The 24,641-nt window shown below is 35.9% G+C and overlaps 2 long non-coding RNA genes across 7 annotated transcripts; both read left to right on the forward strand.

Annotated features, from left to right (window-relative positions):
* The first annotated feature begins 12,142 nt into the window (after positions 1-12,142).
* Positions 12,143-15,424, forward strand: LOC106407213. 6 transcript variants are annotated; one of them, XR_001281674.3, is made up of 7 exons: positions 12,145-12,323; positions 12,662-12,714; positions 12,798-12,928; positions 13,068-13,133; positions 13,260-13,628; positions 14,842-14,884; positions 15,065-15,424. It is a non-coding gene; the product is annotated as an uncharacterized LOC106407213 (long non-coding RNA). The 6 variants fall into 6 exon arrangements; XR_007325092.1 differs by having other exon boundaries at positions 12,143-12,323; positions 12,662-12,928; positions 15,070-15,424; XR_002659047.2 differs by lacking the exon at positions 14,842-14,884 and having other exon boundaries at positions 12,146-12,323.
* Positions 15,425-18,507: 3,083 nt separating this feature from the next.
* Positions 18,508-21,239, forward strand: LOC125588876. The gene is made up of 2 exons (XR_007325093.1): positions 18,508-20,854; positions 20,935-21,239. It is a non-coding gene; the product is annotated as an uncharacterized LOC125588876 (long non-coding RNA).
* Positions 21,240-24,641: the final 3,402 nt, after the last annotated feature.

Here is a 24,641-nt window from a genome sequence, read left to right on the forward strand (position 1 = left end):
ACATTGTCAAAAAGTTTAAAGGGAAACATCTCATGTACTTGGTGAAAGGGGCTGCTTATGCTCACACGGTTTACGATTTTGACCGGTACATGGCTGAGATACGGAGTGCAAACCCGGAACTTGCAACGTATTTGGAGAAAGCCGACGTCAGGCTATGGTCAAGGGTTTATTGTAAGGGGAACAGGTTCAACATAAAAACAAGCAACATTGCTGAATCTATTAATTCCGCACTGAAGCGAGCAAGAGGATTTCCGATTACGTTCCTGCTGGAGTTCATAAGGCAGAAGTTAGGAAAATGGTATTGGAAAAGGAGACAAGATGCTTTGAGTCTCACAACTGAACATAGCGGGGGTGTTGAATACTTGCTTGCTGTTCGAGAAGAGATAGCGGGTACGATGACGGTCGAACCAATTGATGGATGGCATTTCTTTGTCAAAGGTGGCAAAATGGACTGTGTGGTTGATTTGGAACATGCAAAGTGTGATTGTGGTGTCTATGGAGTGGAGAAAATACCTTGCTCTCATGCTATAGCTGCTGGAATACATGCTGGTTTGCATATCTCCACACTTGTATGTCCACTGTACTCAAAGAATTATCTGTATGCAGGATACTCAGAGAATATATATCCTATCGTGTCACAACATATTGAGGAACGAGAATGCTTTCCTCCAGAACTAAAGCGTGGTCGGGGGAGACCGAAGAAATCAAGATGGCAATCTTGGTTGGAGCTATCTAGGATGAGAGGACACAAACCCAGGAAGAAACACAGGGCACGGAGATGCTCAAACTGCAAGGAAACTGGCCATACGAAACCACAATGTACACAACCAGTTGACTAGTTGTCCAGACGACCTAAATTTAAGTCGTCCAGTCTTGATTACCCGTCCAGACGACTAAATTTTTAGTCGTCCAGTGTATTTTATTTTTAGACGACCTTCTACTATCCCTTCAAGTGTATTTTATTTTTAGACTACCTTCTACTATCCCTTCAAGTCGTCCAAACCTTCTAGACGACTTATTTGTAAGTCGTCCAGTTGGAAAACCTTCCAGACGACTTATAATAAGTCGTCCAAACCTTCTAGACGACTTATTTGTAAGTCGTCCAGTTGGAAAACCTTCCAGACGACTTATAATAAGTCGTCCAAACCTTCTAGACGACTTATTTGTAAGTCGTCCAGTTGGAAAACCTTCCAGACGACTTATAATAAGTCGTCCAAACCTTCTAGACGACTTATTTGTAAGTCGTCCAGTTGGAAAACCTTCCAGACGACTTATTTCTTCCAGACAACTTATATATTTACAAATCTATACAAAGACAAGCTGAAATACAAATACTTCGCTTGTTAAAAAATCATGTTCAAATGCTAATCATACATGCCCACGAACTTATCACCATCCACATTTTCTTTCAGATGCTGATCAACAAGCTCCTTCCATATATCCACCGCCATATTATCCCTCATTTTCTTCGCGTTGCACCTAGCAAAGTCTTTAGGGTCAAAGGAGACCCCAAGAGCATGACATTCAATGTACTTTACAGCGTACACGCCACAATCACCATTGTTGGCCGTGGGTACACCTTTCAGCGGTCTCTCATATGTGTATGGCTCCAACCCGTATTTGACCCGTATTTCGTCGGTGGCTGCGCACTCAACAAGCAGATAAGGGACCATCTGGAGAAAAGGCTCCATTATCGCATCCCATGCGTCTGGTACACTAGATGAAGGTATGCTGTCCCAGACGACTATGTGCCTCTTAGGGATCGATATCCAAATAGCAACCCAATGCTTGTCGTCCAAGTTCACTGGCGCATAGATATCATCAATGTCCTCCCCCCACTTCTTGTTTGATTGGCAAAATGAAGGTATTGATCCGTCATAAAAATTCGACGCCCCACCAGGTAGAACTCTTCCTAAACCTTTGTGATCAGGTTCCGATGTTTTGAAGAGCTGATACTGCTCTCTCCAAGACTGGGAAAAGTTGTGATCCAGGAAGCACATTCGCTCGCTCCTGAAAGCTTGTGGGTTCTCCTGATACCTCTGCCTTAGCACATTAATCCAAGCATCTATATGCTGCATATTAAATATAACAAGTTAGAAGTTACCAGACGACTTAAATATAAGTCGTCTACGTGGTCGTCCAAGTAGACGACTTTCCAGACGATTTATCTTTAAGTCGTCTGGAAAGTAGTCTACTTGGACGACTTTGTAGACGACTTAAATCGTGTGCAGAAGACTTACGCAGTCTTCCAGCCATCCTCTGGCTGTCCGGAGGAAGTGGTACCACCTTGTTGGTGATGTACGTGGTTTGTCCTCGGTCTTAGTTAAATAATGACTGCAAACAAAAAAGCAATCAGTTTTGGACGACTAAATCAAGCTATTATGGGTAAAGCAATCACTTACGGATCAGTTTTCAACCAATCAGCGAGTTCCTTCAACTTATCTTTGTTTACTGGCGGAAATGGATTATAGGCTGCCACTTTATCTTTTTTTTTCTCTGCCGTATAAGGAGATCTCACAGTGGGAGCAGGTTTCTTCGCTCGTTAACTCTTTGCACGCTTGTCCAATACAACCAGGCTCGGTTCTGAAACTGGATCGCTTGGCTCGGTGGAAGCTTTATCCTCCGGCAAGATCTTATTTACCGAGTTTGCCTCGGTTGCTGTATCCTCCGGCAACCATCTCTGCAATAAAAGTTGCACACAAGTTAACTCTGGACGACTTAAATAAAAGTTGTCTGGACGACTAGTTGACCCTGGACGACTTAAAATTAAGTCTTCCGTGGTCAACTAGTCGTCCAGACAACTTACGTTTAAGTCGTCCAGGGTCAACTAGTCGTCCAGACAACTTTTACAGTCGTCTGGACAACTAGTTAACCCTGGATTTGATACTAACCTCTTTGATTTGAGGAGGCTGTTTCTTTTGAGGAGGAGGCTGTTTCTTTTGAGGAGGAGGAGGCTGCTCTGTTTCTTTTAGGAGGAGGAGGCTGCTGTTTGGTTTGATGAGGAGGAGGCTGGTTACTAACCACGGTTTCATTGGCATGAGGGGTAGCCTGTTTGTTTCTACCCCCGGTTTCTTTGGCAAGAGGGGTAGGCTGTTTATCTTGAGGGGTAGCCTGATTGGTTAGAGGTGGAGGGGTAGCCTGATTGGTGACACCAACCTTTTTCTCCACAGCTTCCAATCTATCGGACAACTTCCTAAACTCCCTCATGCACTTATTAAACCCTTTTTTCATGCAGTCAGCTACGCCCTTGAACATAATTTCCAACTCCTCTCTGGTCACCCCTCTAGCCTCTTCTCTAGCCTCTTCTCTAGCCTCTTCAGTAGCCACTTTAGGAGCCTCTTTACGAGCTTTCTTCCGAGGTCTTGGATTGTCTTCCTCCTCCTCCTCCTCCTCCTCCAACACAACCATCTCTTTGGCCTTCTTCGATGGAGTCACAACCTTAGGTTTTGTATTGACCTTAGTACCAGTGACTTCCCAGCAATCCATGGTCCACTTCCACGGTCTCCGCTCATACATGACTTTAATGATGTTCTCCGCGGGCAGGTCCTCAACCTCAGAGTCCCATTTTGGCCACATTTCACTAATGTCCTTCTCAACAAAGTTGATCACGCGGGTCTGCAGTAAATAGAAGAATCGAGTTAGATATTTGAAAAAAATACTAAATAGACAACTTAATTATAAGTCGTCTACTAAGTCGTCCAGCTGGAAGACCTTCCAGACGACTTATAATAAGTCGTCTAATAAGTCGTCCAGATGGAAGACTTTTCAGACGACTTAATTAAGTCGTCCGATAAGTCGTCCAGCTGGGAAGACTTTCCAGACGACTTATTATAAGTCGTCCGATAAGTCGTCCAGCTGGACGACCTTCCAGACGACTTATAATAAGTCGTCTGCGCAGTCTTTTGGATTGAAGTAAATACCTGACTCAAGATAGCAGCTTTCATTGATCTGCGGCCTCTGCTGCCCTCGTAAGCCAGTATCGGTGGAGACGGACTGTCTGCTCTGGGACCACCAATACTAGCACCCAATTCCGGCATAGCTGTGTACGTCCAGACCTGAAGAACTTGTATAAACCCATCCACGGTGTAACAGCCAGCAATTTCTTTGTTCCACAAAGAGTCCATCAGCACCTTAAACGCGACTCTCCCCCATGGATAATTCTCAAACCGTTCTAAATCCATCACTAGCCTTGCCAGAGTAGATCGTGTAGCGGTTGAAAACTTTCTCCCTTCAATGAATCCAGTGAAGATGGAGAGGTACGCGAGCCGCTTGCGATCTTCCCTGGACCAATCCCCGCATCTCTTCAGTGCTGCTATTATCTGATCAGTAGTTGGCCCAGCTTCCAGATGAACTCCCAGCATCCCCCAGAAAGAAACCATCTCTGGGGTAACGTCACATTTTGGTGTCTCAAGGTCCTCGATGTACTCGCAGTTTAGACCAGTGAGGTTTTCAAACTCTAACAGTGAAAACCTCAAAGGTTCTGGACCAACGAGAGACCACATCTCATACTTCTTCTTAATGTCCAGCTTGAAACTGAGCATGTAGTGAACCAGCCTTGAAGCCCAACCAAATCCCTGCTCCTTGAACTTGATGAAAACTCCCAAACTCGACTCCTTGAGCTCTTCAAATTCGTCATCAGTAAGAGCTTTCCTAAGAGCAGTATGCAACTTGCTGTTATCCGTATGATACGAAATGCTATTGTGGGCTTCTGGCTCTTCCCCTGATGTGTATAACCTACGGGGGAGTTCTGGAATATCCATCCTTTTTGTCTGCAAAATAATCAAAGACAACAATATAAGTCCAGACGACTTAGTAGACGACTTATAATTAAGTCGTCTGGAAAGTCTTCCAAATGGACGACTTATATTTAAGTCATCTACTAAGTCGTCCAGTTAGAAGACTTTCCAGACGACTTAAATTACTTACAAGTCTTCCAGTCGCAGAAGGAGTTGGAGTACTCGTCATTGCGGTTATAGATCTGAAAAAATAAACGTGAAACGGTGAGAATGAGTAAATTGATAGAGACAACGTTTTATGTTCATCTTTTCCCCGAGATTGATGACTTAGCGGCGTTAGGGTTTACAGAGAAACGGCGCTAAGGTTTACAGAGAAGAAGCGGCGGCGCTAGGGTTTAGAAGAAGCGGCGGCGCTAGTGTTTAGAGGAAGCGGCGGTGAGAACGTTGGTGACCACGGTGGCGAGGGCGACGGTTTGTTCGGAAATAGTGGAAGCGGCGGCGCTAGGGTTTAGAGGAATCGGCGGCGCTAGGGTTAGAAGAAGCTGCGGCGACAACGGTGAGATAGATAGCCGACGTTGAGAACGATGGTTTGTTCGGAAATCGTGGGAATTCGAAATCGCCTTTGAGAGAGAACTGTTAGGGTTTCTGAATTTCGCGAAAAATGAAACAAAAAAAATAAAAATCACCTTATATATTGGGTAAATAATCCGGTTAGCTTTAAAAGTACATTGGTAAACTTTAAGGTTTGGTCCGGTTTAGACGACTTATTCTGGCTGATAATGTACAACAGACGACTTAATATTTAGTCGTCTGTTTTCAGACGACAAAATATTAAGTCGTCCTAGACCCTAAAATGAACCCCTAAACTAAAATGACTAGATTAACTAACTAACCACGTTATAAAATCAAATTATACTTAAATAGTGTTTACTATACACAGAAATGAACACGCATAAGTAATTTTAAAAATTTTCAAAAACGGTTTTAATGCTTTCCAAAATCTAACCCTAAGAACACATACAATACTACAACATATGTTGATGAAACATAAACTTAAGAATATCATGACTCACTACTTTCACTCATCTATGCTGAAAACAATTGAAATTTGTTATATCTTAATTTATACCTCCTAAGACATATGTTAATTACATAATTCCCATTTTTCACCTATCAAAATATTTTTTACAAAATTTTTAAATTATGTTTAAGACTAACTGTCCAGACGACTTTCAGTTAAGTCGTCTGGACGACTTATTTTCAAGTCGTCTAAACAGACGACTTGCGAGGGGTAGAAACGTAAAAAAAATTCCGTTTTTTTGTTTGGTCACAAGGGGATAGTTGTAATTTCAATAGCCTTTTAGGTTAATTTTGCCTTTGACCCAAGTTGGGGTATTGTTTTGGGTTTGACTCCAAGTTTTGAGTCACACTTGGCAATTCTCCCTTAAGTTAATGGAGAATACTATGTTTACGCCAGGTACAGACCGTATATGTCACAGTACTTTTACTTCCCCGTAAAATATTGCTACTTGCTTTTCTTTTTTACTTATAAGTTTTGATCAGTTCATCATCAACGAGCTTAAAAACATAAAAGACAGCCATGTAGAGTTTAAGAATTTTTTTTTTATCTTTGATATCATTAAAACGTAAAGTCAAACCTTAAAGAATGTATTATATTGGTATTGGTTGAAGAGCAATTTCTATAAGTAACTAATTCTTTCAAACATTATATGGTGTCTATTGCCGAAGAAAAATGTTAGTGCATGCTCGATTAATGTAGAATTGTATGAAAATAACTGCTTAATTGCCAAGTGTACGTTATTAAATACGATAGCACTGTCGTTGACAAAAAGAAGGGAAATAATAGAAAACAAGGTAGCATCATCAAATTATAAAAGTAATACAAAAGTCAATTTCTGACATTTTCAACATCATACTGGCAAATTATATTTTAGTTTTTTTGTATATCTATATTGTTAAAACTCAAATACAAAATATGTTTGTTTGGAAACATGAATAGCAATTTTTTAAAAAAGTTTGTTCGAAAACAGATTGCAGTTTAAAAAAAAATTTGTTTGGAAACATAGATTGTAATTTTAAAAAGAGGTTTGTTTGGAAACATAGACTCTAGTTTTTAAAAAAAAAATTTGTTTGGAAATATGGAGAGCAATATATTAAAAAAAAAAGTAATGTGCTTGTATTTTTGATTTATTAATAGAAATATTATTTATAAAGTCTATTTATTTAACCTTTTTATTTAACTTTTAGTTTACTTTTAATTATTTAAATTTAAAATAGGATAATTATATAAGTTTTTATTTTTTTTAAATAGCTATAATGCTTAAAATATATGTGCTGAAAGGATGCATTTACGTTTATTAATAATGGTAGATAAAAATGAAAACACCATTCTTTTGTTTCTAGAATGTTTACTTTATTTCAGTTATTAGTATTGGTTAATATGTGGACGTATATTTTCTGAATGGTTTGATATTAAAAAAAAATTATAATTTTTTTTTACACACGATAATAAATCAAAATTCAAAAGCGAGGTTTGTAGCAATGAACAAAACATTGAAATGTCTCTGTAGCTGAAACTAAGAAAGTTTGAGTAGTTTGATTGTCTCTATATTCAAATGTCAATCAGCAAATCTTACACACACACACACGAATGAATCATATATAGTTAGAAAGAAATCATTTAATTACTTAAAATCACATATATTGTGTTGCATATTTTTAGGAATTTATTCAAAAACCAAATAACAAACATGGCTAAATATTAATTACAGAGCGGTGGAGCGAGTGGTTAAAATAAAATCGGTTACTTTCACCTTAATAATAATAAATGATTGTGAGCTCTTCCGACCTATGTCATGTCCAGCTTCCTATTTCTTCTGCAGATATGTGAGAACCTAGCAAGTACCATTGCACAGTTCTGGTGGAGCTCGAATCCTCCGAAAAGAGGAATCCATTGGGCAAAATGGGAAAAGATGTGTGCACCTAGAGAGGAGGAAGGAATTGGTTTTCGTATGATCCATGAATTTAATCTAGCTCTTCTAGCTAAGCAGCTTTGGCGTCTTGTTCAATTTCCGGATTCACTTGTAGCGAGAGTTCTTCGGGGAGATAATACCGTTTGAGTTCGCCGTTGCTAATGGGAACTGCAGATACTCCATCGTATGTATGGACAAGTATTACTGCCGCGAGGAAGCTATTACTTTTGGGCATAAGAAGCAAAGTGCATTCAGGGTACAAAATTAATGTGTGGGAGGATCTTTGGATCCCTTCGACGCCAGCTAGACCGGCACAGGCCCGGGCTCCAGCAGTGAACCCAAAGATGATCGTAAGCAGCCTTATCAATCATGTTTCAAAGGAGTGGGATGTTCTGCTACTGGAACAATATGTAGATCAAGAGGATACTCCGCTGATTCTGAATTTGGCCATAAGCCCTACCCATAGACACGATATTTTTAGCTGGAGCTACACAAAGAACGGACAATATACTGTCAAGTCGGGATATTAGGTTGCTACAAACTTGATGAGAGATGAGGAGGATTTAGAAGTTCTACAACCCAGCATTACAAAACTTCGAGCCTTTGCTTGGAAGGTGAATGCGCCACAAAAGATCTGTTATCTTATATGGCAATTAATATCAGGACATGTAGCTGTAACGAGGAATCTGGTACGCCGTAATATGCGATGTGACAATTATTGCCCAAGATGTGGAGCACCAGAAGAGACCGTTACTCATGCTATATTTGAGTGTCCACCGGACTTACAAGCATGGGAGTTATCATCAACACCGTCGAGCTCTGAAATCTTCCATGTACCAAGTATTTATGCTAATATGGACAATCTTTTTTAGAGAAAGAATGGTATTCTGGAGCCAGAAGATGATAGAGATCCTTATCCGTGGATAATTTGGTACATCTGGAAAGATAGGAATGATAAGTTGTTTAGAGGCATAGACATAGATCCATTAGAACTAGTCAGGTATGCAGAGGGTGAGTGCCAAGCTTGGTATAATGCAAGAGACACTATATCGGTTCCGTCACATGTACAGACGGATGAAGAAACACAAGCCTTAAGCTTGGGTAATATTTGTATGGTGGATGGTTCATGGACCTCCACAGCTCAGTTTAGTGGAATGGGATGGGTTTGGAAGGATACAATGGGGAAGATACAGCTCATGGGGTCAAGGAACTTGCGGAGGAGGGAGACAGCACTGCACTCGGAACTGGAAGCGCTAAAGTGGGCAATGGAGAGTATGATACAACACTCGACCTGTCAGAGGTTTGGGACGGACTGTAAAGATCTGGTTGCAATGATGGAACATCCACAAGATTGGCCCAACTTCTCAACTGAGCTGGAAATAATCCAAACTCTTCGGCTGTGTTTTTCGGACTTTAAGATCAACTACTTTCCAAGGACGCATAATGAGATTGCAGATTCGTTAGCTAGAAATGCACGTTCTTTTCATAGATCTTTATGTTTTATTGGTTGTTCTATTCCGGTATGGCTCTCCAGACCACCTCAAGTTTGAGTAAAAGAATAGTTGTTTGCTGTCAAAATAATAATAATAATAATAATAATAATAAATGATTGTGATAAATTTATAGTTTTTTAAGCAATGGCATATGTTGTAAATATTAAAGAAAAATCAGGGTTAAATACTAATTGTACTTCAGTTTTAATAGATTAGATTAGAACCATTATATTATGAGAAACTATCTATATGGTACCAAATCGGGTTCGGTTCAGGTCTGTTTGGATTTCGGGTTTCCGGGGTCAAAGATTTCATCCCCATTCAAATATTTCTAAATATCAATCCGGGTTCGCTTCGGATTTTTGCGGATTCGGTTCGAGTTCAGATAACCCATTTAAATTAATTTTAAAATTTTAAAATTCATTATATACTTTAAATTTCTCAAAAACTGTAAACAAAATAATATATTTAATATAAATTTGAATAACATATGTCAAAATACCTTAACTTGACATATAAATTAGTTTAGTTCAAATATTTGGATAGAGAATCAATAATTTTAAGTATTTTTGGTGTTTTAAGTATACTTTTGCTATTTTAGATATTTACTATTTATTATTTGTATATATTTTCAAGTATTTAAACCAGCTTAAAAGTATCATATATATTCTAGATGTTTTTATATACATTAAATCTAAAAATAATTAATATATATAAGTATATAAATCTATTTCAGATACAGTTGAGTACCCAAAATACTTCAGTTCGGATCAGATTCGGTTTTCCAAAAACCAAAATTTTGAATAATTCTAATATTTAATCAATTTCGGTTTGGGTTTGGTACTATTTTTTCGGATCGGGATCGGTTCGGTTTTTCAGATTCGGGCATTTTGCCCAATCCTTATATTATTGACATGAAAAACAAATAGAAACATATTTTTGAAAAAATACACATGCGTGGACGCGCGGGTCAAAGTCTAGTGTTAGTTTAAAACCCAAATGGAAATGCACACTACTAAACCATTCGTTAACTCTTGATTAACTAGAATCAGTTATGTGAGCATTAATATTTCGACCATGCTAAGATCTTAATCCAAATAATTCACTGCGTTTAATTTGATGTATGTAAGTTATGCAGTGGTTGTGGAACTACTTGACTCTCTGTTCTACTTGATGTTCATAACAACAACACTCTTTGTTCTACTTGATGTTCATATATAACAACAACAAAACTTCACTTAAGAAAAATTGACTTTTTAGCTATATGACCATATATTAGCAACTTTCAGTAATATGTTTTTCGTTTATAGTCACATGCAGTGCTGGTCCTAGAAAATCAAAGATCAGAAGCAAATTAAAAAAATAGGCATCTTTTGGTGATGTCCGAACCCTCGTCGGGCTAAGAAAGTTTATAGCTTTCAGATTTAACCAGTAGACTAAAGAAAATTTTTGAAAATCTGTGACCGAAATTATGTTTATAATAAAGCGGCCGGAAGATACCTAATTAAGATACATTCACATCATGTAAGTAGCGCTAAACATATCAATACGTAGTCAAATTCTATCTCTAGAAGATATTCGCTGCTTGAACATCGATTCGAAGGATTCTAGTCTACACGACCATTCATTAAACGAATGCAACAAGATAATGGCGATGACTGAAGAAGAGAACCTCGACAAAAAGATCCCTCTCTTCTAAGCATTTGGTTCGGCTGATCCGAATTTGAATTCAATCAACCAGTTCAGCCAATCTTTGTATTATCCTATCAGTCCTCTTTTATCTTTACATTTTTTTGGTTCATGATGAAAAAAAACACATTTTTGCGTTTAGTAAGATAAAACCCATTTTATTATCAAGTGAAATATGAAATTTAGTTGGAGCATTTCTTACTTCATATCCACTTTTACTCCATTTTAGAGTAAAAAATAGAGTTGGGTTGGAGATGCCCTAAAACCCGTAACTTTATAACTAATGTAAGAATAGACTATAAGAAATATAAGTAATATATCACATTTTTCTGCTTTAAATTAAAATAGTAAATTAAATGTTATATAATATAAACATTAAATTTGGTCAATTTAATCATTTCACTTATGAATAAGTGTAGTTTTTAAAGAAATAAAAAGAGAGTGTTGTTTTCAAAATATAATCTCATGTAAAGGTATTTCTCCAAATTTTCCCAAATAATTAACAATACATAGTTAATCAATTAAGTTGAAATTTATTTTATTTTATTAATTTGTTAAAATAAGTATATACACTAATGAGTAAATATTTGGCTATGCAATATATATATTAAATTTATTGAGGGAGAAGTTTCTATAAAATGAAATACTAAAATTATAATGAAATATTTTCTAACATGTGTTTTGGCCAAAAAAAAATCTAAAATGTAAATATAGCTTTGTCAACCATACGGGTCAGTATTATGAATTATATAAGTATTAATTGAAATAATAAATGGACCATAAAGATTTAACATGTTGGGAAGATATCGAGAGTAACCCCGGTCTGTTAGCCGGGGTTCTTAACTCATGATTTGACTTTTTTTTTTTTACATTTTTCGGCTAAGAGACGGCTTTTAGAGCATGATTAACCTCGGTCTCTTAGCCGGGGTTCTAACTCATGATTTGATTTTTTTATATACTTTTCAGCTAAGAGACGGTTCTTATATCTCTTATTTAAGAGACGATTCTTATTTTTTTTAGTTAAAATCTAAAAAAAGCTAAGAACGGTCTCTTACTCGAAGCTAAGAATTTCATTTAAGAGACTGGAGTTAATTATAGTCTTATATTTCTTATTTAAGAGATGGTTCTTCGTTTTTCTTAGTTAAAATCTAAAAAAAATTAAGAATCGTCTCTTATCCGAATCTAAAAACCCCCACTAAAGGGACTGGGTTAATCATACTCTAAGATTCCGATACAATTCAGTTCGGGAAAAAAATCACACATGTTTTGTTTCTTGAAAACCTAACTATATATTTTTTAAGCTCTCTAATTTCTCCGGTTTGACCTCTTTGTCTCTCCTCTGTCTTTATCTCCTCTGTAAACTCTGCCGACGTTTCATAAGGCCATCAGAAACAGGGAAGATTTTCAATGGCGTAAGTCAGATACAAATATTATTATCTAAAGGGCTGGAGTTTTGTTGGTTTAGATAATTCGATTTTTTATTTTTAAATATTTGTGGGTTGCATGTTAGTTTCATCTGTATTGATCTGTGTAATGTTACCCGTTGTAGATCGAAAACGAATTGTTAGATAAAATCAGAAATCTAGGAAATCTGTTTTTTTTGGTAAATTTGTGAAGATGATTTGAATTGCATGTTGAAGATCTGATGAATTAAAAAATTTAACTCTTGCTAGCAATGTCACATCTGATTCCTTCATAATTCATGTGATAATGTCTCGTTAGATAGCTGAGTTTTATGTGTTTACTGCAGCTGAACGGCTGCAAAAAAAGTTGATTCTCCAAGACACTTCACTTAAGCAGCTGGTTAGAAGCAATTATTTGCATCATCTTCTTGTTCCGTTATCGATCTTATGCAGATAGATTAAAGCTTATTAATCGGGAAGCAGATAAAGGAACAAATAGATGTTAAAGACAGTCTTGATGGAGCTGTTAAATCTATTCTGGAGAAATTAAGTAAAGACCCCAATCAAGAGAAGCTAAAAGGGAAATCTGCCACACGTTCACCAAAGAGATTAAGGTGATACGAAGTATTTTTGTATTTCTCAGCAGAGTCTATTTAAGATTGATGTGATATTCAAGTTTGGTCTATCTTTAGCTTCGTGAGCACATGTAGAGCACATGTAGAGATTTAATTCCCATTACCAAATCTTTTTTAGGATTTGGCCTTGAAGATGCCTGAGCCAGTAATAGCTACTCAGGTTCGAACATCACCACAAGTAAAGGTATTTTCTTCACCTACTTTCTATCTCTTTGCTCTTAAGCCAAAAGTTTCAGGAATTAATGTGAGTTTTGTTAAATAACAGGAATCTCCATTTTTCTGATATCTTATTTTCTTTTGAATCATACAGTATTTGTCCTTCTCCACCAACTACCTTTTCTGGAGAAACAAAGGGACAGAAGACAAAATTGATTTATACAGAAGCTCAAACAGAGATATGAATAAGGACAGAGAGATAATAAGCAGTTGTAACATCACAGAGAAAAGGGCCGGAAACACTGATCAGCTGTGAGGGAAAAGTAGGTTAGTTTATTTTTAAAATTGGTGACATGTTTATAGGATTGGTGCACTTCATATATATGTACTAACTACAAGTTTTTTTAAAATGATTTCACTGTTGTTCATGAGATCCAAGAAAAAGAGAGAAAGGCTCAGTGGCAATGACCATAGCGAGACCAAAGTCTTGACCAATCTTACTGAACAACATCAACAACACAAGGTTAGTAAACTATAAGATTAGAAACACAATAGAACCATAGCCTTATATTTAGTTGTTTGCTTTAAACTTGATTGAATGATGAATAATTGCTCTGTTATGTTCATGATTATGTCATGTACGACTGCTTAAAATCACTAAAACGATCAAAATAATAGAACTAATGAACGTTTTTTGTTTAAAACAAAAGCAAAATAAATGTTTGACAACAAAATAAAAAAATGTAGCAAAAGGGAAAAGAAAATAGTTCCAAATAAATATCTGAGTGTATTTGCAAAACTTACATATTCATCAGCAAGAACCATTTGACGGGTCTCTCCGAATGAGGTGGTTTGTTGCCAGAAATGAAGCAATATGACTTGAGATCGCCATTTAGTTTTAAATGGTTTCACTTTTTTGAGAGATGTGAAACTTGCGTTGGTTGACATCGTTTTTTTTTCTTTGAAATGATTGTGAATGTAGTCCTCGATGTAGTATGCAGAGTATATATAGTTATTTAGGTGAGATAGTCACGGTTGAAAAATCTAAACTTGATTATTTGAAAGCGTGATTTGCAAGTTGTAGAATAGGAATATATTAAATGTCATGAATATTTAGTAAAGATATTACGGGTTTGATTTTTTAACACGTAATGGTAAGCATTCTAAAGTGAGGAATATATTAAAGATTTTTCAATATTCTATCCTAGTAAACCATGATTAGCAAGTAGATATATTTTGTTATTAATGTGATACCTTTAATTTAGGGGCTTGTTATGTTAAGTTAGTAAGATAGTCAATGATTTTAGGAATAGTTATTTGATCTCTTAGCAGTTTTGAATATACAACACATCGATATTGATTGAATTGATACTTACGGTTAAGTTGATATCTTGTTTTAATGTTATGTCCAACTAAATCGTTAGAAAATCTATTATTATTGATTTTCTAGTTGAAAAAATAAATTAAAACAAATTAAAATAAATTTTGAATCCTATTTATATACTAAACCGAATGGTCTTAAAATTGTATATAATTCTTGTAATACAGGTAATCCAGTTTGGTGATGTACTCAACAATTACATTACTAATTTATGTATACAGGAAATCCAGACGCATGATTTAACCTATTTACTAAAGTTATGAATTAGTCCTGGAAACGTAATGTTCATTCAATATGATTTTGACACTTAATTAAGTCACGCGGTTTACTAATTTATTTAAACCATTTCATGCAGAGAATGGGATTATGGTGACACGAAAGATGAATCTCATTTTATGGTTAGAGATATACAAATGCAATTATTGGATCAAACAAATATTAATGGGCTTGTCTTTTGTCATATGGCGTGAAAGCCTTTATTAAATTTTAGTGAATGTGTAGAGTAATACCAGTGGTATGACTCGTAAATATTTAGGAAAATTTAAGGTTAATTTCTAATTATACTTCTGTTTTAATAGTTCAGATGAAGGAAGAATCGAAGAACACGACAACAATTCCTCCATCCTAGTGTGCGTACCGTGTTTTTCCCACTCTCCATTCTATGCCTTTGTTTCTCATGCGTCATTTAGTGAATCGAGACAATCCTTCTTATCCTTTTTTCGTCAAGATCAGCCCTTCTCTGAAATAAGATCAGGATCTGCGAAAAGATATAGCAAGTAAGATAGACATTTCAGACAAAAAATAGTAAATTAGACGGATCGGCAAGATTTCTTGTTATATATCCAATATTTTATCATTTCCTTCAAGAAATTAAAACTATTTGGTGTGCTTAATATTTTATCATTTCTTTCAAGAAATTAAAACATTTGGTGTGCTTACTCCTTTTTGAATAGATAATTATCATAAAAGTATAACTATAATATAAGAAATCAACTGGCCTGAATAAATCAAATTAATAAAAACAAAGTAAAGTTTGGACTTGGAAAACAACCAAACAAAATATTAAAATAAGTAAGTAAAACTGAAGCTGTATCATGAGAAGTTTTTTTCGAAAGATGTATAATGAGAAGTTTCCTAAGCGATTTTTGGTTTAAGAATCAAAAAGCTATACTATTTCTAGAATACTACTTTATATAGAACAAACCCGAAATTGGTAAAAAAAAAAAACCGAAATTGGTAACTAATCTAAGACTATGAGATGAATATGTTTGTTGATGGATTTTCTCAAATGATAGTATATAATTTGTTGAAAATTTGATATGCATTAAATTATAATATGTGTTGAATAATTTAATGTTAATTTTTTTAATAATATGTATCAAGAGCATCTCCAATGTAAAACTATATTTTTTCTTCCAAAAAAGAATAAAAGTGGATATGAAATAAAAATGCTCGAACCCTACTTCATTTTTTTCTCCATAATGGAGTAATGAACAAACAAAAAATAGATTACTCCACAAATGGAGTAAATTTTATTATAAAGTGAAATATGAAATTGAGTTAGGAGCATTTCTTACTTCATATCCACTTTTACTCCATTTTAGAGTAAAAAATAGAGTTGGGTTGGGAATGCCTAGGACCCGTAACTTTATAACTAATGTAAGAATAGACTATAAGAAATATAAGTAATATATCTTATATATTAAAACAGAAGTCACAATCTTGATTCATGTGTGATTTTTTTTTAAAAATGGACCTAATGGACATATTCCTAGAAAGTCATGTTATATTTAATCTCTAATCTTATCATTTAAATTTTGGGCATACCAGAAACTTTTATTGAGCTATCACTAATTGGATTTAAACAATAGGTGATCCATTGGATTTATAGATAGTATAAATTAATATAATTTAATGTTGTAATACTATACCTCCATATGTTAATTATTTAAATATTTGTCAATGTTAACTTTTAAAATTATAAAGATTTTTTTTAAATAACAAAAACCATATTATCTAACAATGATTAATCTTTACTAACTTAAACCAATGAAAAAAATTTAAAACTATATAGTTTATTTTAAAAATTAAACAAAAACTAAATGTTTAATTATTTACTCGATAATATAAATCTATGAAGCGAAAAGTTTATTTTTTAAAAAACTTTCTAAATCTGTGAAATATTATAATATCTTTGAATATGACAATAAAACAATATTTTACTAATTTTTATATATATAGTTACGATTTTAATAATGAAATAATAATCCAAAAATATATATTATGAAGAAGAACAAATACATGTGAAAGTTTGAAACAATCTATTCAATGAAAAAAATATACCGTAAACTTATTATGTTTTAAAAATTGATAGACACATATATATTATAGTATATATCAATTTAGAATTGAAACCAAAATGTTTATATAAAAATAAATAAAAACAAAAACTCACGCGGTTGCGCGGATCGAAATCTAGTATACATAATTTAAGTTTCTAATCATCTTTAGAGCATGATTAACCCTGATCTTTTATTTTGGGTTCTTAACTCATGTTTTGACATATTTTTTTTTTACATTTTTCGGCTATGAGACGTCTCTTATATTTTTTATTTAAAAGACGGTTCTTAGGTTTTCTTAGTTAAAACATAAGAACCGTGTTTTAGATGAAGCTAAGAATCCCAGTTAAAAAACCGGGATTAATTTGACCTTAGGCCGATTCCAATTCCAAGTATGGAGAAAACGTTTCTAAAAAAAATAAAATTATAAAAAAAAATCAAAAAGTAGGAGAGAAGCAAATCTTTAGAAGCTTTAGTTTCTAAACATAGGCACTGCAGGAACTTCTGTAAAATCTCCTAAACACACTTGTCATTGTTTAAATGGCTAATTTTGTTTTAAGAGTTCAAATTTAAATATATAAATAAATAATATTAAAACTATTAATTTTTTATTGTTAAGATTCTGAAAAGAGTATACCCACCGTTGGGCATGCTCTTTCACTTTCCTTCCTCGTTCTTTTTCTATAATGAGATTTTGCATCTTCGATCTTAAGCAATTACAATATTTTGATCCGCGCACCCGCGCGGATGTATTTTTTTAAAAAATATGATGCTATTTGTTTTTTATGTCACTATTTAGGGTTGAGTAAAAAATTCGAATTCGAAGAACTGAACTGATCACAATCCGAATAAGTTGTACCAAATCCGAAACGGAATTGATTAAATATCCTAATTATTCAAAATTTTGGTATTTGAAAAACTGAAACCTAATCCGATCCGAACCGAAGTATTTTGGGTATCCAATATAGATTTATATACTTATATATATTAATTATTTTTAGATTTAATATATATAAAAACATCCAGAATATATATGATACTTTTAACTTCATTTAAATACTTGAAAATATATACAAATAATCAAATGTAAATATCTAAAATAGTTAAAGTATACCCAAAACTCTAAAAATAGTTAAATAATTATTAATTCTCTATCCAAATATTTAAATCAAACCAATTTATATGTTTAGTTAGGTACTCTGACATATGTTATCCAAATTTATATGTAATATATTCTATTGTTTATATATTTTAAAAAATTAAAGCATATAATAAATTTATTTTTTTAAAAAATAATTTAAATTGGTTATCCAAATCCGAAACGAATCCTTAAAGATCTTAACCGAACACGAAAATCCCAAACAGACCCGAAAATGAATCCGAACGCCCACCCCTAATCACTATTATATATCCTATATGTGTCATCATAGGTTACAAAAATATGTGTTATCATATAATTAATCGTATTTTATACGTACCATCAAATAAGTAATCTTATAATTAATAATATTTTATACATACAATCATATAAATAATCACATATTTTATATTTATAAATTTAAATGTGAAATATAAAAACCATAATTTTAAGTTGATGTTTGAAATTGGACTTTGTATTGTATTTTTCTTATATATATTGAAAATATTTTTATAATGGTTATTGGAAAATATGTTAGTAAAAATCAATTTTGAATATATGTATATTTTTGAATGAATTATTGATATAAATCAATTTTATATTATTATTTTTATTTGAATATGTATGTCAAGTAACATAAGCCTATTACTTTTTACTAGTCCATGTAATGGACTTCCGATTTTTTTAATACCATAAACCCTTTATTTTTTTTTTCCTAACTTACTGCCATTCATGTTTCCAAACATCATTATATTTATTTTTTACTAATATTCATGTTTCCAAACAAATATTAAAGGTAAATCTACTTTAATAAGATAAATTTATTTTTTATTATTATCCATGTTTCTAAATAAATACTAAAGGTATTTTTACTTTAATATAAATTATTGATAAATGTGTAGTAAATGGTATAAAGAAGAAGAAGGTGTGATGTTTACACGTTGGGGCCCAAAATCAAAGATGGGTCCAATATGCCAACTACCATTTATTTGTTTATTTAGAGCAAGAGAGAGAAACCTTAATGGTGACAAAAAAGACAGTAGAGACTAGAGAGGTACCGTCGATTGTCATTCAACCACTCACCCGTCACTCCAAAACCTGTATATCTCACTAATAGTTATTGATAGATCTGATGATAACCTGGGTTATAATTCTCAGCCGTTCATCCAGATTTGCAGGAAAAGCTAGTTTTTAAGGAATCTGCCTTTTCCTTATTTGTAATACTAAATACTATGTATATTCTTACATTCTTTATATTATATAGTAACTTTTTTTTTGAAAAAAACATCTAAATTTTCATAAAAATTAAATTTTCTTTATATTATATAGTAACTTGCAATGTAGAATCAACTTAATTGCCTTAATCATTTTCAGATCACCATGATCATAATCGTTTTTGAAGTCATCTAAACTTTAAACTCTACCAAAATTGAAACGTTTATTTTAATGGTTGTATCAGCTATATGCTATTATTTAAAGTACTAATGAATATTTGAAATTTCACTTTTCTGAATCCATGTACTCGAAGAGAAGAGAATGTTCTCCATGTTCTAAAACTCGCCCGAGTTACCGTTTAATCGGATGAGTACTCGCTCCTCGGCAACTCACCGTGGCGAATTCGTCAAAATCGGATGAAAAATCGGATTTATTAACAAAAAAAAAAATTGGTTTTTAATGCTTGAAATCGAATATGAGATGAGAGATCTACAAATATACTGAACAAACAAGTAGAAAACAACAGAATTTAAGTGATTGGTGATAGATTTATTATGTTAGCTATGGTGGAATATGCAAAAAACAAGAACGATGGATAAAGGAAGAAGAAGACTTAATTACTATTTTGCCACACATTAAAAGAAAACATTAAAAATAAAAATAAAACAGGTTTTTTGCTATTCGAACACGTGAGTTGCAAACTTAACTAACACAAAAACCACTAGACTAAACTATATCTTTAGAACTTTAGAAAAATCGTTAAATAAAATGTATTATCTTGTATTATACGTATAAATAAAGTATTATACGTATAAAATACAGAAAATTTCTCTCCGCGTACTCTCCGATTTTTTTCCGCTTTTTCAATAAATCGCTAGGCCCGGGTGTACCGCACGCGTAGCGCCTAACGAGTTTTCGAACATGGCTATTACCAAACTGCCTCTAAGAATATTCGACCAGAATTATACTAGTCACGGTCATTAACTTCTTGGTCAACGTTGTGGACTTGTACATGTTTCTAATTTTTACGGCTACTGTTTATCTTAGCATACTTCTGCCTCGCTCAACACCAATTCCGCACCTGTACGTCCGTTCGGAATATTTATTACTCTTTAGCAGTATTTTGGTTTTGGTACATAGAGAGATCTATAAATGGTGATAGAGAAACGTGTGGAAGCGCATGAAACACGTTATCTATACTATACTAAAAGGAGATATGGTAAGTGGGGAGTGACAAATTAAATCAGCCAATCATATGGTGTTTGATTTGCCACATCAGCTTAGCTTCTGAGTTATCGAAAAAAAATTCGGCTGCATTAGATTTCGCTACAAATTTCAAAACCCAATAAAAGCTCAATGTTTAATGGCCCATTTAAATATTTACACCAATAAGATATTCCTAAAACTCCATCTCACCAATCAGGCGTCCCAAAATGACTCTTGACTTTTTCTTTTTTTCTCCTCATACTCAACATTTCTTAAAACGATGGTCTTCTCATCTCCCATACCTTCCTCCATCTCTCATGATTATATATTGATCCAATCCACAAACTCACTACCTATAGATCATTTCGATTGTTTGATTCAATTTCTTCACTACGAAATACAATTTTCCAATTTTAAAATACAATTCAAACGATTGTACCATATCTCAAACCGTTTTGATATGTTTCCAGGTTTCATGCCCATCTTACTTTTGGTAAGAATGTATTTGTACTACAACTTAATTTAGGATATGTTCTGTATTGAATTGCAGGCCTATATGGTGGTGCGTTCGGACCTAAAGGCACTGAGATAGTACAACTTCATCGTAAGTATGGACACTGGAGTGATGCCAGGGAAAGTAACTCCTCAGATACTGAAATCTTTGAATATACTGAGGCGGTGAAGTTACATTGGATCCAAATGTGTTGGCTGGCCAGGTTAATAATCTATTTAGTGCTGTAACTTTTTCCGTATCATGTATGGGATAAAAAAAAATGGTCATAAATTCTTGGTGTGGGAACCGAAATTTGGACTGTCGATTCCCGTTTAAATAAGGAAACTAGGAAAATTCTAATTTTCCAGAGGTCCCAGATATATGCTAATACCACACGCCAAGCAATCAGAACACAAAAATGACAACGATAAAGTATAAGAAATCAAAAAAAGAGCAAAGTAGATCTTATTCCGAATTCGCGTTTGAGCGTTACAACAAGGTAAGATCCTGGGCTACGAGAGCTATCGTCGAGATTCCTAGTTCTAAAACCCTAAGACGACAATAACCTAGTTGAGTCGCAGCTCAAATAACAAAAACGGAAATATGCCTAAATCGCTCTAAGTGCTACCCATGCCTCTCGCCTAGGACTCCTTATATACTGGCTCCTAGGTCGGTTCACGCTTTTCCCCTTCTGCCCTTAAGCCGCCATAGCATAAAAATGGAGATATTCCATTTTTTCCGATCTTCGTAATTATCTTCAAAATTTCGTATTTATCCGCGGAAACTTGACTTTTATCTTTCCTTGCGAACCAAGCGTAAACCGTCATGCGGCTTATGGGTTGTTGGTTAAGAAATCTTAAGTTGGGCCTCGAGTCATGTCTTAGGTCCATTTGGGTCGTCTTCTGACTCGAAGCGTTTATTACAGCTTCTTTCGATAAAGAGTGAACTTTCCGCGGTTTTTACCGTAAAGTTTGATCGATGACTTAGAATGGCGGGAAACATGAAATGGGTTCGCTACTGTATTCGGGAGATAGCATCGAAGGGTAGACGAGAATGCATGGACTAATGTCGTATCGACGTTTCGGAAGAGCTCGGTCGCTACGAGCGGAACGAACGCTCGGTCGCTAAGTAGCGACCGAGCTTGGCTCGAGCTCGGTCGCTAAGTAGCAACCGAGCGGAACACGCGTTCGGTCTCTGCGTAGCGACCCTTTTCGAGCTCTTGTCCGATGTCTCGTGTTTCCTCCCCAAAGCTTTTCGCAAGGAAGAATCTATTTCGAAAAAGTATTTGTCGAAGAAGGTTTTTCGTTTTCTTCTTCGGACGTTTTGATCGTTAACTTCGTCGTATCCATAACCGGTCTGGGCATGTTTCCGATGGCTTATGCTTGATCTAAATAGAATTCGAACGAAGCTTTATCTCGGGAACATACGTTGTGACGTTCTCTTGACCGAGCATGATTTGTTGCGAAAAGACATACTTGTATTTTGCGGGGATTTGGACGTTAACTTCGTCGCAACCGTTTTCGACCCCAACAGTTAGCCCCCCAGCTCGTTAGGATCGTGGATTTCTAGTGAGATCCCAACGTGCGGTATGGAGAGTTCGGACGAGATTGGTGTATTTGGGCGAAGTTCGTGTCCGAAAATCCGCAAGTAAATAATAATTTCTCATGCCTATAAGAAGGGAGGTAATTTCTTCACAATCTTTACACTTACTCATTCTCATACAGAGGTTTCTTGAAAAATTCTTTCTTCTTTCTCTTTCTCTCTATCATTTCCTTCTTGATAAAAAAAAGAAAAACACGAGATGTCGAGTAAGAAGAGGAGTTCGAACAAAGGGTCCTTGCCCGCGAATGTTTCTGAAGAGCTCTGTGTGCCAAAGATGGAATTCGTTCCTCATTCAGTAGACCCGGTCAAGAACGAGGCATGGTGGGTGGCATGTTATGGTTCGATCACGCCTCCCAAATAGAAATCGTTCCCGGTCATGAACCGTCGCCCGGTGGAGGAAGGTGCACCAAGTAGGAGTACTAGCGAATTCCTCGAGGTCATGCGGTCGTTCTACCATATTTCGGATGCGGTGGAGTTCAGGGTTCCTCGTCAAGGAGAGCGTGCTAGTAGTCCCCCGGAGGGTTACTTTACTTGTTACGAAGCATTCGTAGTGCGCTGTCGTTTGTGGTTCCCGATTCCCGAAATTATCGTCCGTGTGTTGGATCGTTTCAGGGTGGCGATAAGCCAACTGAATCCTCTTGGCATCCAACACCTCATTGGAGTCCTGATCCTGAGCTACGAGCATGGTCTCTCCCTTACCGTCGATCACTTCGAAGCGCTTCTTCGGTTACAGATCATCAAGGATACGGACACGTACATGCTGGTTCCTCAGAACTTCATGTCAGTGGTTAAGGGGTTTACTTCTAACTTCAACTCGTGGAAGAAGTTTTTCTTCTTCGTTCGTGTAGACGCCGCGTCCGTTGAGGAGAGTTGTATCCCATTGTTCCGGAGGTTGCCGAACGATCGTCCCTTCATCAATCTTCTTGCTCCGTTTCCTGAGGACATTATTGCGGTGAGGGATCTGCTCAGGAACGGTCCTTTTTTCTGGACTTCCGTTACGCCGAAGAGAGTTCGAAAAGCGCTGAGGTTTGTGCATCCTAGTCCTGCTTTGGGCGGAGAAACAAGGAGTGATTCCGAGCCTGATGACCAAGGTCCCGACGCTGCTCCCATGATTGCGACGGGGCTAAATTCTTCGAAGGGGAAAGATATTGACCTTGGTGACCTGGAGTTTTCGGTGGACGATTGCATGCTTCCAGGATGGGATCCTGACCTTGCTTTCGGTGATGGAAGCGGTACGAGCGAGGTCCCTATTCCGGACATTGATGATTTCTTCGCTTGTCTTCCGTCGGGCTTCGATGCTCCTCCGGCCACGAACGAGTCGGGGAGGCCGAAAGTCGTCGCGGAAGGATCTCGTATCATCAACGGGGTATAAGCTTTAAGAATTTTGACAATCGTTATTTTTTTTTTGTTTATAACGTGTCGATCAGTTTTACAGGGCTTGAATTTGCTTGGATCGGCCATTGAGGCGAGCCATAGAGAGGCCATGATCTATCGCTTTAAAGCGGAGAAGGCGGAAAAGGATCTTGATCGCATGCGAGACGAGATGTTGGCGCGAGATGCTCAACTCGCTCGTGATCATGCCAGGACTGTTCGTAGGGCGGAACTGAAGGGCAAGAGGGAAATTGTCGAGGTGATGAAGACTCGCGCCTCTCAATTCCAGGTTGAGTACGGGAACCTCATGGATGCTTTCAACTCGCTGGGCGACTGCCGTGAGTGTCGCGGCTCAGTCGGGAGCCTTTGGAAGACGCGGGCGGATGACTACGTTTTCGAGAGGGAGATGGAGTTAAAGAAGGGTGGCATGAAGGATCATGCTCACGCTGAGACGCTCATTTCTCTGATCGATGGGAAGATTCAGGGATTCTGGGATCCCATCCCGGTTTCTCCTGATACCGTAGAAACCACGACTGATTTTGCCGGTGACGATGAGGAAGTTAACTATCCCGCGGATGCATTCGGAGCTTCCTTGTCCGGGAATTTTTACTTTGATCTGTGAGTGTTTGACGGGAAGAAGTTTTTCCCTTATCTAGTATTTTGCGGCCGAGTGTGGCCTTTATTCATATATGTCCGGCCGAGTGTGGCCTTCGAACTTTTATGGGTCTGTTTTGGCCGTTTTTATTTTTATCGGGACTCGCCGTTGGTGGCTTTGAACCCCTACCGCTATG

This window comes from Brassica napus, chromosome C6, assembly GCF_020379485.1.
Source record: "Brassica napus cultivar Da-Ae chromosome C6, Da-Ae, whole genome shotgun sequence".
Taxonomy (NCBI): domain Eukaryota; kingdom Viridiplantae; phylum Streptophyta; class Magnoliopsida; order Brassicales; family Brassicaceae; genus Brassica; species Brassica napus.